The 16,708-nt window shown below is 35.6% G+C and overlaps 1 long non-coding RNA gene across 2 annotated transcripts in view; it reads left to right on the top strand.

Moving 5' to 3' along the window:
- The first annotated feature begins 1,439 nt into the window (after positions 1-1,439).
- Positions 1,440-16,708, top strand: part of LOC137648453 (uncharacterized) — a 50,983-nt gene continuing 35,714 nt past the window's right edge. Inside the window, exons 1-2 of one of the 2 annotated variants that reach the window (XR_011045620.1) lie at positions 1,440-1,552; positions 5,389-5,594. This is a non-coding gene — a long non-coding RNA (uncharacterized lncRNA). Of the gene's footprint in view, positions 1,553-5,388; positions 5,595-16,088; positions 16,130-16,708 lie in introns of those variants that run through there. The other variant, XR_011045621.1, reaches the window with a different exon arrangement.

Genomic DNA, 16,708 nt, shown 5'->3' with positions numbered 1-16,708 from the left:
TTCCTTCTATCCTACCTCCTCCTGTAAATCATGCTTGGCTCTCATCATCTTCATTATTCACTTTGTAACAAACTCCACTTAACCTCGATGTTTTTTTCTCTCATCGAAACAAGTCTAGTAAAACATATTCGTTACCAGCAAATCCATCGATTTTTATTAAGTTATTAAACACCAATAAGTGTGTTGAGGATACTTGTCTCTCGTATATTATAGATTCAATATCACTGGAATGTATTTAAGCAAGATATTTATTAGGAATTTTTTTCCAATATCAAAAAATCTTTAAATGAATCAGTTATTATTATTATTATTATTAAATGCTAAGCTACAACCCTAGTTGGAAAAGCAGGAGTCTATAAGCCCAGGGGCCCCAACAGGGAAAATAGCTCAGTGAGGAAAGGAAATAAGGAAAAATAAAATATTTTAAAAATAGTAGCAACATCAAAATAAATATTTCTTATACAAACTATAAAAACTTTAACAAAACAAGAGGAAGAGAAACTAGATAGAACAGTGTGCCCGAGTGTACCCTCAAGCAAGAGAACTCTAACCCAAGACAGTGGAAGACCATGGTACAGAGGCTATGGCACTACCCAAGACTAGAGAACAATGGTTTGATTTTGGAGTGTCCTTCTCCTAGAAGAGCTGCTTACCATAGCTGAAGAGTCTCTTCTACCCTTACCAAGCGGAAAGTAACCACTGAACAATTACAGTGCAGTAGTTAACCCCTTGGGTGAAGAAGAATTATTTTGCAATCTCAGTGTTGTCAGGTGTATGAGGACAGAGGAGAATCTGTAAAGAATAGGCCAGAGTATTCGGTGTATGTGTAGGCAAAGGGAAAGTGAACCGTAACCAGAGAGAAGGATCCAATGTAGTTACTTTTCTTTATCTATTCTTGCGTCCTTTTCAAGGAATAAGATTTATTAGTTTGTAAAGGTTGCATTAACACTTATTATATAACTCTCTCTCTCTCTCTCTCTCTCTCTCTCTCTCTCTCTCTCTCTCTCTCTCTCTCTCGCTCTCTCTCTCTCTCTCAGCATCAACTCCATTGATATACTAAATAATCGGATGTGTATCCCAAGATATAAATTATTTGTAAGCATAGATTAAGTCGTCTCAGCTCATGCACTTACACAGAAGTAAGTGGTTGGTAGAATAAAAAGGCTTAATTTTTATCTTAAAGGGACTCAATACCACTAATATATTGAAATTAAGTTTAAATTAAAACAGGTAATGACCGTGATAAAAGCCCTAGTAGGAACACTGCTTTTCATTTAAGTTTTTAGTATATAATCTTAGGAAAACCTTTATAGAAACGATTTATTTTGTATGCAACTCGTGTGTTTTCTCATATTCCATTAGCAGACGTATAATTACCCCATTAGTTAATGACCAATTAACTCTTACCGTAAGGGGGATGGGGTTCCTTGCCTATTTTTCGACCAACCAGACAGAACTGGTTTTCTGCATATTTGTTCTTCGTTTAAGAAGACGGGTCTAACCTACTCCTTGTCAGTGAATTTCCACAAAATCAGTTTTTAATCTGAAAATGGTAAGCCTTATTTAGTAATTAATACTAAGTCTTCGTTTAATTTGTTTTGCATTAATTAATTTTATTACTAAATGATTACTTTATGGTTTAGGCAATTTGAATCGAAGGTCTGAATTTCTCTGTAATAATTATCAGCACAAATATTTTGACTTTTGTAGTGATTATAAAGGATCAGTTCTGGTTTTTTAACCATGATAAAATTATTGGCGATGCTACAACAATTATAATTATAATCTGACGGAGTACATATTTTTAATGACTTTTAATTGTTCACATTTGAAATTGTGGTAAAGAACGACTCAAAATGGTTGAGAGTATTGGTTCCACAATCGTGTAATGTAGACTGTAACGTCATACAGCAGTGGGAATCTTTAATCAAAGTTACAATTTAAGTATCAAATTCCAAATTACTTCCTTTTTACATCATTTTTGCCTTTCTAGGTGACAGGCACTCTTGCGTGAGTTGCTCATCTGGCAATAATCATGACTTTTACTAAATGATAATATTAATGTATCTTTTGTATGAGTAATGTTCTTATTTGTGTGTGGTGAGAATGTATTTATCCAGCGACAGTAAATGGCTTCTCAGACAGTAGGGTCCACACATGAACTTTATTTGGCTGTTTTTCTGGTCCTGTCACACAAGGCCTATGGCTGCAATATCAGTTCATCGTGTACATTCTAAGGTTTTTCCTATATCGCACAACACAGGTAGTGTTTATTGCCAAATGCTTTCGTTTTGAAACAGGTGATATTTGACTTAATATTTATCCTAGATTTATTTACATGTAGATATTTACTATTAATTTTCACATGTTGGTTACAGAATCGTAAGAAATTAGGACAAATTATTATTATTATTATTATTATTATTATTATTATTATTATTATTATTATTCGAATTATTATTATTATTATTATTATTATTACTTGCTAAGCTACAACCCTAGTTGGAAAAGCAGGATGCTATAAACCCAGGGGCTCCAACAAGGAAAATAGCCCAGTGAGGAAAGGAAACAAGGAAATAGAAGTAATTGCCAATTAAAACAAAATATTTTGAAAACAGTAACAGCATTGAAATAAAAATTTTCTTTGTAAACTATAAAGACTTAAAAAAAAGAGGGAGAGAAAGAAGATAGTGTGCCCGAGTGTACCCTCAAGCAAGAGAACTCTAACCCAAGATAGTGGCGGTTATAAAGGATCAGTTCTGTTTTATAACCATGTTAAAATGAATGTAGATACTATAACAATCATGATTTTATTCTAACTTGGTTTAGAAAATTTAATTATTTGATTGTTCGCATTTAACAATGTGGTAAAGAACGACTCCAAATTCAAAAGTACGTCTTTGTTAAATCATGTTTTTGTTTCTAGGTGATATGGGCAGTCTTGCACGAGTTGTTCAACTTGTTCATTTATTATTATTATTATTATTATTATTATTATTATTATTATTATTATTATTATTATTAACAATGGTTTTTCCTGAAGTAATGCATAAATCTATATAACCAGCTACTGTGAATAACTTGCCATATACCCATACATGAACTTTACTTTAAGTTTACTTTACGTTCTGTTTTCCTGGCCCTACAAAGTCAGTTTATCGTATACATATTCTAATGTATTTTGCATAACACACAATTCATGTTTATTCTCAATTGCTTTCGTTTTGAAATATGGCTTCGATTTAGGTTTCATAACAACCGAATTTCTTGTGTAATTCTGATATGAGAAAATATATTCAAGAAAGCATTCGTTGGTACGATATATATTCTATTAAGCTCCAATCAATGATGTCTTATCATTCTCTAAACTCTTAGTGTAATTAAAGAGGGGGAGATTTCCTTGTCTGTTTTTTTACTAGTCAGGCAAAATTGGTATTCTAAATACTTGCATTTTGTTAGGAGGAAAGGACTACTTGTTGTCTGTGAAGTTTGAAAGAAAATCAGTTTTTAATATGAAAATAGGAAGCCTTATCTTCGTTTCATGTAAAGAAAACAAGTTAATTTTGTTTTAAATTTATTAATTTCCAATCACTTAAATAAGAAATAAGTAGTTTTATATTGACATTTCTGGCAGCAATATCTTTTTGATGATTGCTGAAAACGTCAATACTGTCTGACTATTAATGGACTAAAACTTTATTCGAAGGTGCGAAAATCTATATGTAACTTATTTCGATTTTTGTCAATGTTTGTGGTTGTGGTAAGATGAGAGAGTTTAATAATAAAGTATCTTGATATAAAATTATTTTCTGTGTAAAGAAATGTGTTGTTTTAACTGATCTAGAATAACCAACAACAAAAATATTTGACCTGGGTCAAGGTGGTTGTAATGGACAAGTTCTTCCGTTGAGTTTTTAACCCTGAAAGACTTTTTTTTAGATGTTATAACAGTTTTAATGTTAATCCAACTTGACGTACACATTTGGCAGTGCACAGATACTGGGGTACGTAATGAACTGAATGTTCTATGTTGAATCACATATTTGTGTTCATAGGTTATGTTGGCGATCTCAGATGTGTTGGTCATCTTGCAATAATCGTGGTTTTATCTAGAACATATTCTCAAATTGCCTTTGTTTATAATAATGCTTTTGTTTGTGGTCCAGTGTGTGGTCTAGCCCGTACTGATGATTGTAAATGTCCTCTTGTTTAGTTTGGCCAATAAGTAAATTTTCAATACTTTTCGTTGGTTGATAGCCAGAACAAGCATTTGGACAGGAGAGAGAATAGAATAGTAAGAAAAGGTGTTGCATTTTCAAAACATCATTACATAAGGTAACAGATAGTTAGTTGAAGAGACAGCAAGGAACTACATGGTCAATATTAAAAAAAAAAATCATTTAGAAATATGCAAAAAGTATATTAACGAAATTGAAGAGATAAGAAATATAAAGTAAAAACTAAAAATCAAAATAAAAGGTTAAAGGAAAACATAAATTGCTATAGATATATAGGAAAAAGGAAACAAATGACATAGTTGATGTTTGTAAGAAGGAAATAACAGAATGGATTACACAGGTGAACTCAGTACTGAGAAAACTACCTTACCAACCAATCACGGCTGAATACGAGATTATTATTATTATTATTATTATTATTATTATTATTATTATTATTATTATTATTATTATCATTATCATTATTATTCACTAAGTTAAAACCCTAGTTGGAAAAGTAGGATGCTATAAGCCCAAACGCTCCAACAGGGAATATAGCCCAGTGAGGAGAAGTTTAAGAACAATAATAATATTAGAATAAATCTTCCCTATATAAACTATAAAAACTTGAAAATAACAAGAGGATAAAAACTTCAAAATAACTAAAAGAAGAGAAACAAGATAGAATAGCTTTAATAGAAAATGTAAAAACGGGAGTGAGAATGAAAGGCTTTGTGAGTTTTGCAAAGAAACAAATAATACCACAGAACATTTGTTGAGCTGTAGAGAGTTACGAAAATAAGCTGTAGCATAGAATTAAGAAAATTAGTTTTGCCAACTAAAAAAGTTGTCCCATATGAAAATGCTAGAGATCACATTGCCTTACACCTTGTGATTTTAATCTGTGTTGAGGATTGAGCAACGAGGAACTTGGTGGTTGTAGTAAATTTAGAAGAAGTGAATATTTTGAGTCAACTGAAAAGGAACCTTGAGTTTATTTGGGGAGAAAATGAGTTTCTTTATACATTTGTTTTTCATTTTATTTGTGATAATCTGTCAAAAACTAAAGCGCGCGCTCTCTCTCAATACTATCAATGTTGTTGTATATGGAATGATTGAATTAATAAATAAGATTAATAGAATATTAATTCATTTCCTTTTTTTTTTTCAGAGGTTGGACACAGTCATCAAGATGATGATGATCTTTCTAAGCAGTATCTCAAATGCCCTTCTGAAGACCCCAAGACTCTAGAGCAAGATAATCGTCATAATCATCATGCAGGTGCCATATCCTAAGGAGATCGGCAATCATGGCTCTCCATCATCTGTCTTCCCGACTCTCTGCAGCAACCGAGCTACAGATAGACACAATTATAGGTAAGTGGTTAACTAAATAAGATATTTTTTGAGTATCTAAGAACATTTGAATTCGAACACAACTGTTTTTCAGGCTGTTGAAGTATCATTCAATCTTTAAATAACTTTTTAATACTAAATTTCAAAGTGTTTGGTTAAATTCTTCCTGCCAGTCCCAAATGTACACCCTATGTCGAGTGTCTAGAGACCAAATTGTTATTATTATTATTATTATTATTATTATTATTATTATTATTATTAGCTAAGCTACAACCCTAGTTGGAAAAGCAAGATGCTACAATCACAAGGGCTCCAACAGGGAAAATAGTCCAGTGAGGAAAGGAAATATGAAAATAAACGATATAACAAGTAATGAACACTTAAGATAAAATATTTTAAAAACATTAACATCATTAAAATAGGTTTTATTCTTGCATTCTGTGGTCTCTCTCTACTAGTGGGATATATTCATTTGCTTGTAGTATGAACAATTCTATTCCAACTTCATCCTGGCTTTTGTGTGTCTCTCACGTTTTTATTCTCACGATTTCACAGACATCCCAACTAGTACTTAACAGAATATCAACTCAGCCACTTTTTCACGTTTATTAACTTTATCCAAACTTTTTCCACTTTTCTCACTTTATAAAACGGCTCTCTCAATACCTAAGTAACTCCCACAACATCCACTTGGCCCCTTATATTAATTTTCAACTCTGCACATCCATTTCAACATTCATATTTCTACCATTTCCATTTTTCTATCTTGGGCCTTCGAAATCACTAAGTGTCAGTCCCTCCGAATCCATTGCAGATCTGATGTCACTTCTATTAAGCCTTCCTTTAACCTTTGCACTGATCCCCTTCTATTTGTATAGTTAAGAGTCCATATCTCTACAGTATTTGTTAATTTGATTCTAGATACAAGATCCAACTTTCTTGATGTCATCCAAGCCCAGTTTCACTGTACCCTGTCTTCCTTCTACCATCCATTAAATCATTTTTTTTTCTGCTTATCTAAAATATTTAGAGTACAGTAACAATATTAGAATAAATATATATACTGTAAAAACTTTAACAAAACAATAGGAAGAATAATTTGATAGAATAGTGTTCCTGAGTGGACCTTCAAGCAAGAATTCATTTATGATAATGCTTCTGGCTGGGCAGAGACTTGAACCAGGTGTTTGGGATATATGCCTTGATCTTCATGTGCTTGCCTCCACATTTTTAGCTTAACAACAACAACAACTACTACTACTTACTAAGCATTTTACGGAACATTTAGGATGATGAAAAAATAGGAAATTGCTTTTTACTGGGAATATTTATCAACTTTCGTTTGTTAGTTTTTGTGATCAACAGTGGCGTATCATATGATGTTTAACAGCCAAGTATAGAAACCCTTTTGTTTGTTTTTTACTTGGCCAATTTAGGGATAAACGCTTTTGTCCACTTTTGCTGGAAACAGATACGAGAGACTAGTGTTGTCCGGCTGTGAACTGCACAAAGAAACTTTAGGTTATGAAGGCAATGCTTTCCGTAAGGGGAGAAGTGAGATTAGATGTTCAATTGTGAGAATAAATGTTCAAAAATTGATACGCAAATGTATTCGTGTTACCTCCGACTGTGTCATTTTGCGTTACCTCTGACTAAATCATTTTGCGTATAGCAACTATCTTAAGGTGTGATCAGACAGCCTATTCACATGTGTCCATTGATGTAAGGTTAGAAAATATTCAGAATTAGAAATAGCAGAATCTGTGGAAATTATGCTGGTGATTCTAAAACGAAAGAATGTACTTTGGATTTCGTCAAATGTATTATCTACTCGCTTGCTTGCTTGCATACCTTCCTACTTACTTTCATTCCTACTTTCTTTCATTCCTACTTATTTTCATTCCTACTTATTTTCATTCCTACTTATTTTCATTCCTACTTACTTACTTACTTACTTACTTACTTACTTACTTATTTCACGCATAACGCAGAGACCTACAAGATGAATTTATCTCATCTTAAGTATTTTGTGTATCACACAACATAATGTATGTTAATTGTTAAAATACCAAAATTTCGTTAAAAAATTAAAAAAAAGATACTGAACATTGGTGAATTCGAAATGTTGTGATGATTAAGTTTTAGATTCAAAATGAAATATAAAGATTTGAGTTAATTTTTGAATGAGAATTGTTTGGTTATAGATATTCTTCTTATTCTTCGTGCTTTGGATACCTTAGAATAGAGTGTCAGAAGAGGAAAGATATTTTTAGTTTTCATCATTTAATTGGTACTGACATCTTAAATTAATTACGTTTTGTGAACCAGTGAACGTCTTCTACAATTATATATTGATAATAATAGCGGAGTCTTGGAATATATATAAAAAAAACTGTAATTAGCACTCCATTGTTTAATTTTAATATTTCACTTTAAGGACGTCTTCGAGGTCCTATCACACAGGGGAACCCTACTCACTAAAGCACCTACAAGATCTGTTTCTACGTATTCATTCTTAGGTATTTTCCGTATCACACTGAATGATTTCTGTATTGTCAAATCCACATATTCGAAGCACTTGAAAAGCTTACCTACCCGCCTTAACTCTCTCTCTCTCTCTCTCTCTCTCTCTCTCTCTCTCTCTCTCTCTCTCTCTCTCTCTCTCTCTCTCTCTCTCTCTCTCTCTCGAAGTCAATCAATTTGTGAGTGAATGACTTTGTGATAGTCTAAAGAACAACCGTAGCTTATTCAAATCAGCTTAAAGGTAACGGATATAAACAGGAATTGAAAAGATACGACACCATTCAAAGGGGCAATTTCTTTACATACAAAACAGCAAATACTTTAGATAGATTTCCAGTGGATGTAGCAACAGTAACACTAAGGTTAAATGAGTCCAAGAATGAGTTCGACAAGATCGTAAGATATTTCAAAATGCTTAAACTAAATCGCTCTACCAAAGAGCAGCGAATGGATGTCTCAAAATCCTTCTAACTCCTTGTTATTCTCGCCCGTGCATTCTGTTACCTTTTAACACAGAAGTGACCTATAATTATAGTCATGACTACTTACCTCAAAATTACCCTTTTCTAAGGATATTCTGTGACCCCTTGCATGTATTCCTTAAGGAATCCTTCCAGTCATGTGGATTCAAATCCATTTTTCAGTCGAACTCCTTTAGTCTACTGGTGATTTATTTTCCCGATTTTAATTGTACCAAATGATCCTATTTTTTCTATACAGTTCTCGGCTATAATTTGGTAGTTAAGATCCCATTCGTCTAAAAGCTGTTGATCCTGAGAGAGAGAGAGAGAGAGAGAGAGAGAGAGAGAGAGAGAGAGAGAGAGAGAGAGAGAGAGAGAGAGAGAGAGAGAGAGAGAGAGAGAAAGAGAGAGAGAGAGAGCTAAAACACGAAGCTTATTCAGTCCGCCACACCTATTCGAAAACATAATTTTTTTCCTTAAATACCATCGCTGATCAAATTCACTTGAATGAAATAATTATATTAGTTAATTTTTCATAATTAGACAACTGTAATCACCTCATTAGGTATGGCAAAACTCTTATTATAAGTACTATTGGTTCCTCCTCTGTATTTTTGATTACCTGCAGTTTTGCTCAAGGTGGGAAGTCGGAGAATCTACACATCCTCGGTGTTAGCTAATTGTAAAGATAATGATTTGAGTTGTTTTTTGAAAGTCCAAAATGACGCTAAATACTTTCATATGCAAATGACCTCCCGCATAGATTTGTGAAGCAAAACTGGTTATAAATAATACTTGAGTGCCTTCAGTACACAAAATCTTGGTTGATGATGATCTGCGAGCTACGAGATTTGTGTCCACGAATTAAACCAAGACCCACTTCTAAGTAGGTCCTGATCTAAATCTTTTGTGCTTCGACTTTTGCACGTATGTTCATTTTCATGTTCAGTGGAGACTTATTTTTTCCGTCTCGTAATAGTTAAAATGTGTACCATCCCATACAGGGAATTGGGGGTGAAATTTCATCGTATTCATTCTGATATATATATATATATATATATATATATATATATATATATATATATATATATATATATATATATATATATATATATATATATATATATATATATATATATATATATATATATATATATATATATATATATATATGTTGTGTGTGTGTGTGTAAATATCAACCACAATGGCATTTAATACCGAATTCAACCTTGGGAATATATATCCACTGGAATTCATTTATGGTAATAGCTCCTGGCTGGGCAGAGATTTGAACAGTGTTAGGAATATTCACGTATATGTATGTATGTATGTATGCAGTACCAACTCTTATCAAGTTTGAATGAATATTGCGTACTTAATTATTTGTTGATCGTCGTATTAAGTTGCAACAAATTTGCCACCAGGTGTAAACCGTTGTAGGTCGTTGGGTGGGGGGTGGGAGGGATGCTGTGGGTAGATCCTTGTGGGTGGGGGAATATCTTAAGGGTGGTACTGAGGAGTGGTCAGTGTGTGTGAAAGGGAAATGTTTTGGGAGATGTAAATTATGAATCAAATTTATATGCATTATATAAATTATCAGTCGTGAAAAACAAATATTTAGGTAACAACAAATTTTTCTTTTGTATTCTTAATAAGCCCCATGTATATTGAATTTTGCTATGACCCTTTTATTTAATTATTTACTAAGCTTATTAGCTCAAGGCAAATACACATAGTTTGCTTAACCGTATTAGGTTACTTATTTTACTTTTAAGGGCTGTTTTCATGGTCCTATCACACAGAGGAACACTTGAGCCCTACAGGACATACAAGATATGTTTGTCCTAATACATTATTAGGTATTAATCGTATCATACATCATACTCCGTGTTTATTGTCCACCACATCGAAGCACCGTGGAAACGGAAAAGTCTTCAGTTTCCTCTTGAAAGTCTTAATATTTTCAGTCTTTCTAATGCCCAGTGGGAGCTTACTGTATAATCATGGGGCCGCTTATTTGAAAGCTATAGAAGCTACTTTAAATGTTTAAAGGTTTAAATGCCATTCATAAATGGCAGAAGCAAGGGACATTGGCATTGCCCTATCGAACAGGACAATGCCCTAGATACCTGCACATGATCAGCGCCCAAGCTCCTTCTCCACCCAAGCTAGATCCAAGGAGGGCCAGGCAATGGCTGCTGATGACTCGTATAGAACTATAGGCTCCCCAACCCCTCCCCTATCCTTAGCTCACAAAGATGGTGAGGTTGCAGCGACCAAAGGAAATTGACATGTATCTCGGTTCCATTAATTTGAAACCATCTGTAACTATTCTCGTGCCAAAAAAAGAAAAAATGGTGGTTTTACAATATATAGCAATTCTCTTGGATATTTGGAAATCCGGTTCTTATAACTTGGGTAATTGCATGAAAACTTCATTCAAGCTTAAATAGGCAGCCAGTGTAATTCAATTAGTATAGGGGTGATCTTTTCTCGAGGGGGGACACCTTTTTATCAATCTTGCTGCTCTGTTTATATGTTTTGTAATATCTTAAGTTGCCATTTGAGTAGATCGTAACAGAACGAGTTTCAATAGTCAATTCCAGAAATAAAACAGGAAATAACACAGGACTTATCATAGTTTCAGTTTGCCTTACTCCTGTAGTCCTGTAGTGACGTAATCATGACATCATTATAACACCACTACGCTGAAAATAACGAGTGGACTGGTCCAGTGTAGGTCAATACAAGATGGACAATCGGTTAGCGGTTGTCCAAAGTTATTTCTGTTTAGTTTTGGAAAGAGGCAGAAGCGACGACCCCTTGGTATTTCTCATTAGCCAAACTTAATATAAAGATAAAGTTTATTTGATTTTGAATTGAAGTGTTTGAATAAAACATTATTCTTTATAATCCAGGTTTCGCCTTTGGTCTTATTCAATGGAGATAAACTGGGAACAACACTGATGTTATAATCAGTGTCTTTTGATTCCAATGTGATTTGAAAATCGACTCTGTGTCGAATTTTATTTTAAGTTAATATTTCGACTTCAGATGTCACTGCAATTGGTTTGGTCATCTGGTGGTACTTTTACTTTTTACTTTTTACTTTTACGGGATTATTTCTCGCCCTCCATCAGACACTAAGAGTCTGTTCAGTCGGGCCTTGGTGTGTGAAAATAATTTCTTTCCAGTTAATATTTTGCTCTGTATCGTTATCAGTTATTTCGCTAGCATTTGTATTCAGGCTTTATAGTTTTCAGGTCACTATTATAACACTTTCTAAAAAGATAAGTCTTCAGGTTTTTCTTGAAAGCTGCCACATTATTGCTATTCTTGACATCAAGTGGAAGGTCGTTAAAGAGTCTCGGTGCAGCATAACTGAACGTTCTTCCTCCTATTGCATGATTCACACTAATTTCGAATAGTCTATGTGGGTCATCGGCATGTCTAACTCTTACAGATTTTGCATATCACACACTACATTTCGTATTTGTCAAATGCTTTCGTTTTGAAACTGAGTTACTATTCAATTTTAGTATTTATCTCCGCCTTATTTGCATATTTACTATCAGTTTTCATGTGTTGGTGGCAGAATCGTAAGAAGTTAGGACGAACTCCTTGTGTAATTCTGATATTTATGGGGAAATATTCTTGGACACGCATTTTATTAATTCACTACTTGAAAGGCTTACTCAGTTCATTAAAGTTTTTTATACTTTATATTTGAAAGATTTATATTAATGTTGTTACTGTTCTTGAATGTTTTATTTATTCCCTTATTTCCTTTCCCCACTGCGGTATTTTTCCCTTTTGGAGCCCTTGGGCTTATAGCATCTGGGTTTTCCAACTAGGCTTGTAGCTTAGCAAGTAACAACAACAATAATAATAATAATAATAATAATAATAATAATAATAATAATAATAATAATAATAATAATAATAATAATAATAATCTTACTCTAAGTTTGGGGGTAGGTTTCTAAGTGTCAACTACTTCGTTCTTTTCAGTGTATAGTCGATACTTTAATTTTAGTTTTCAAATCATTTCTGTCTTGCCGCCAGTACCATTACCAAGTATCTTGTTTTTATTATTATTATTATTATTATTATTATTATTATTATTATTATTATTATTATTATTATAACATTCGATCTTGTAATATTACTTATAATATTATCCTCATTTATTATTCACAATGTATTGAATGTTTTATTTATCAATTTTTATAAATTGATAAATAAAACATAAAACTTACACATTTATCATCCAACTTTATTATCAGTAGACACTAATGCCAGAAGCTTTAAAAAAATCCTGAAAATTGTCCGTAATCTCACCAGCCAATAGCACAAGTGATTCCAGAGCCTCTTGCCAAAAATCGAAGCTTTCGACCAATAAGGGCAGGCAATAGAATGTCTGGCCGAGTGGAGGCCTCTGATTGGCCAAAGCACAAATTCCTGCTTCTCACCAGCCAATAGGACAAGCGATTCCAGAGCCTCTTGCCAAAAATCGAAGCTTTCGACCAATAAGGGCAGGCAATAGAATGTCTGGCAGAGTGAAGGCCTCTGATTGGCCAAAGCACAAATTCCTGCTTCTCACCAGCCAATAGGACAAGCGATTCCAGAGCCTCTTGCCAAAAATCGAAGCTTTCGACCAATAAGGGCAGGCAATAGAATGTCTGGCAGAGTAGAGGCCTCTGATTGGCCAAAGCACAAATTCCTGCTTCTCACCAGCCAATAGGACAAGCGATTCCAGAGCCTCTTGCCAAAAATCGAAGCTTTCGACCAATAAGGGCAGGCAATAGAATGTCTGGCAGAGTGGAGGCCTCTGATTGGCCAAAGCACAAATTCCTGCTTCTCACCAGCCAATAGGACAAGCGATTCCAGAGCCTCTTGCCAAAAATCGAAGCTTTCGACCAATAAGGGCAGGCAATAGAATGTCTGGCAGAGTGGAGGCCTCTGATTGGCCAAAGCACAAATTCCTGCTTCTCACCAGCCAATAGGACAAGCGATTCCAGAGCCTCTTGCCAAAAATCGAAGCTTTCGACCAATAAGGGCAGGCAATAGAATGTCTGGCAGAGTGGAGGCCTCTGATTGGCCAAAGCACAAATTCCTGCTTCTCACCAGCCAATAGGACAAGCGATTCCAGAGCCTCTTGCCAAAAATCGAAGCTTTCGACCAATAAGGGCAGACAATAGAATGTCTGGCAGAGTGAAGGCCTCTGATTGGCCAAAGCACAAATTCCTGCTTCTCACCAGCCAATAGGACAAGCGATTCCAGAGCCTCTTGCCAAAAATCGAAGCTTTCGACCAATAAGGGCAGGCAATAGAATGTCTGGCAGAGTGAAGGCCTCTGATTGGCCAAAGCACAAATTCCTGCTTCTCACCAGCCAATAGGACAAGCGATTCCAGAGCCTCTTGCCAAAAATCGAAGCTTTCGACCAATAAGGGCAGACAATAGAATGTCTGGCAGAGTGAAGGCCTCTGATTGGCCAAAGCACAAATTCCTGCTTCTCACCAGCCAATAGGACAAGCGATTCCAGAGCCTCTTGCCAAAAATCGAAGCTTTCGACCAATAAGGGCAGGCAATAGAATGTCTGGCAGAGTGAAGGCCTCTGATTGGCCAAAGCACAAATTCCTGCTTCTCACCAGCCAATAGGACAAGCGATTCCAGAGCCTCTTGCCAAAAATCGAAGCTTTCGACCAATAAGGGCAGGCAATAGAATGTCTGGCAGAGTGAAGGCCTCTGATTGGCCAAAGCACAAATTCCTGCTTCTCACCAGCCAATAGGACAAGTGATTCCAGAGCCTCTTGCCAAAAATCGAAGCTTTCGACCAATAAGGGCAGGCAATAGAATGTCTGGCAGAGTGAAGGCCTCTGATTGGCCAAAGCACAAATTCCTGCTTCTCACCAGCCAATAGGACAAGCGATTCCAGAGCCTCTTGCCAAAAATCGAAGCTTTCGACCAATAAGGGCAGGCAATAGAATGTCTGGCAGAGTGAAGGCCTCTGATTGGCCAAAGCACAAATTCCTGCTTCTCACCAGCCAATAGGACAAGCGATTCCAGAGCCTCTTGCCAAAAATAGAAGCTTTCGACCAATAAGGGCAGGCAATAGAATGTCTGGCAGAGTGAAGGCCTCTGATTGGCCAAAGCACAAATTCCTGCTTCTCACCAGCCAATAGGACAAGCGATTCCAGAGCCTCTTGCCAAAAATCGAAGCTTTCGACCAATAAGGGCAGGCAATAGAATGTCTGGCAGAGTGAAGGCCTCTGATTGGCCAAAGCACAAATTCCTGCTTCTCACCAGCCAATAGGACAAGCGATTCCAGAGCCTCTTGCCAAAAATAGAAGCTTTCGACCAATAAGGGCAGGCAATAGAATGTCTGGCAGAGTGAAGGCCTCTGATTGGCCAAAGCACAAATTCCTGCTTCTCACCAGCCAATAGGACAAGCGATTCCAGAGCCTCTTGCCAAAAATCGAAGCTTTCGACCAATAAGGGCAGGCAATAGAATGTCTGGCAGAGTGGAGGCCTCTGATTGGCCAAAGCACAAATTCCTGCTTCTCACCAGCCAATAGGACAAGCGATTCCAGAGCCTCTTGCCAAAAATCGAAGCTTTCGACCAATAAGGGCAGGCAATAGAATGTCTGGCAGAGTGAAGGCCTCTGATTGGCCAAAGCACAAATTCCTGCTTCTCACCAGCCAATAGGACAAGCGATTCCAGAGCCTCTTGCCAAAAATCGAAGCTTTCGACCAATAAGGGCAGGCAATAGAATGTCTGGCAGAGTGAAGGCCTCTGATTGGCCAAAGCACAAATTCCTGCTTCTCACCAGCCAATAGGACAAGCGATTCCAGAGCCTCTTGCCAAAAATCGAAGCTTTCGACCAATAAGGGCAGGCAATAGAATGTCTGGCAGAGTGGAGGCCTCTGATTGGCCAAAGCACAAATTCCTGCTTCTCACCAGCCAATAGGACAAGCGATTCCAGAGCCTCTTGCCAAAAATCGAAGCTTTCGACCAATAAGGGCAGGCAATAGAATGTCTGGCAGAGTGAAGGCCTCTGATTGGCCAAAGCACAAATTCCTGCTTCTCACCAGCCAATAGGACAAGCGATTCCAGAGCCTCTTGCCAAAAATCGAAGCTTTCGACCAATAAGGGCAGACAATAGAATGTCTGGCAGAGTGAAGGCCTCTGATTGGCCAAAGCACAAATTCGACTCAGTGGTGCCAGCTATGGAGATTTATCCCTAGATTTGTGGATTTATCCCTACATTTGGGAATATATCCTTAGATTGGGGGATTTTGGATGACTGGTGACGATATTCTGTACATATTTCTATGAAGAAGAAAAAGATGAATAAACCTTTATATTTTTGCAATTAGTTTAATTGCAATTACATGAAGTATAGTGAGTAATTTCTATATGAAAAGAAATTATATTTCTGGAAATGGGGATTTTTGGGTGGTTTTGGGGATTATTCATCACGAGTTTTAGGGAATTTTAGACTAACCCATTTGGCAACGCTGGAACTCATTGTCCTTCGGGACTCGGGAGCTGTAGAAGAGCTTGCTAAGGTGAGCTAGTGGTGAAAAAAATATGATTTATTTATATTTTCTTCATATTAAGGTGGTGTTCTTGGCATTTTTTTTATTAATGGTAGAGGTTTCATTAATTATTTTTGTAGTCAAGATCAGAAGTAAAAGATCGAATTGCTGAATAATTCCGACAGAAACACTTACAATTTTGTCTTTAATTTGTGCGAATATTCCGCCTTTCCGAAGGACGACGGCTGTTCATAATATCGAAATTACAGTGCTAATCGATAATTTCGTCTTATAATTGGTTGATAATTACGATAAGGGGCCTTTTATAAGTAGATAATTACCCAGGAATTGTCCGTGTCATTTTCGAAGAGAGCGTAATTTTTTTTTCTACAAGAAAAAGTAGTTTTTTCCTAGGTTTATATATTGAAAGTGACTTTCTCAATAGTGTAAACCAAGTATAAATGACTTACATATCTATCCCATTTAATGGTATAAATAGAGCTCCGTAAATATATAAAAGATATGGAATATATATACTGTACATACATCGTATGAATACCAACACGTTAACAAAGGTATTTTGAGTTTATGCAAATATATATTTTAATA

The sequence above is a fragment of the Palaemon carinicauda genome, chromosome 10 (assembly GCF_036898095.1).
Source record: "Palaemon carinicauda isolate YSFRI2023 chromosome 10, ASM3689809v2, whole genome shotgun sequence".
NCBI lineage: Eukaryota > Metazoa > Arthropoda > Malacostraca > Decapoda > Palaemonidae > Palaemon > Palaemon carinicauda.
Note: the sequence above shows the minus strand (reverse complement) of the source record. Positions and strands in the feature narration are given on the sequence as shown.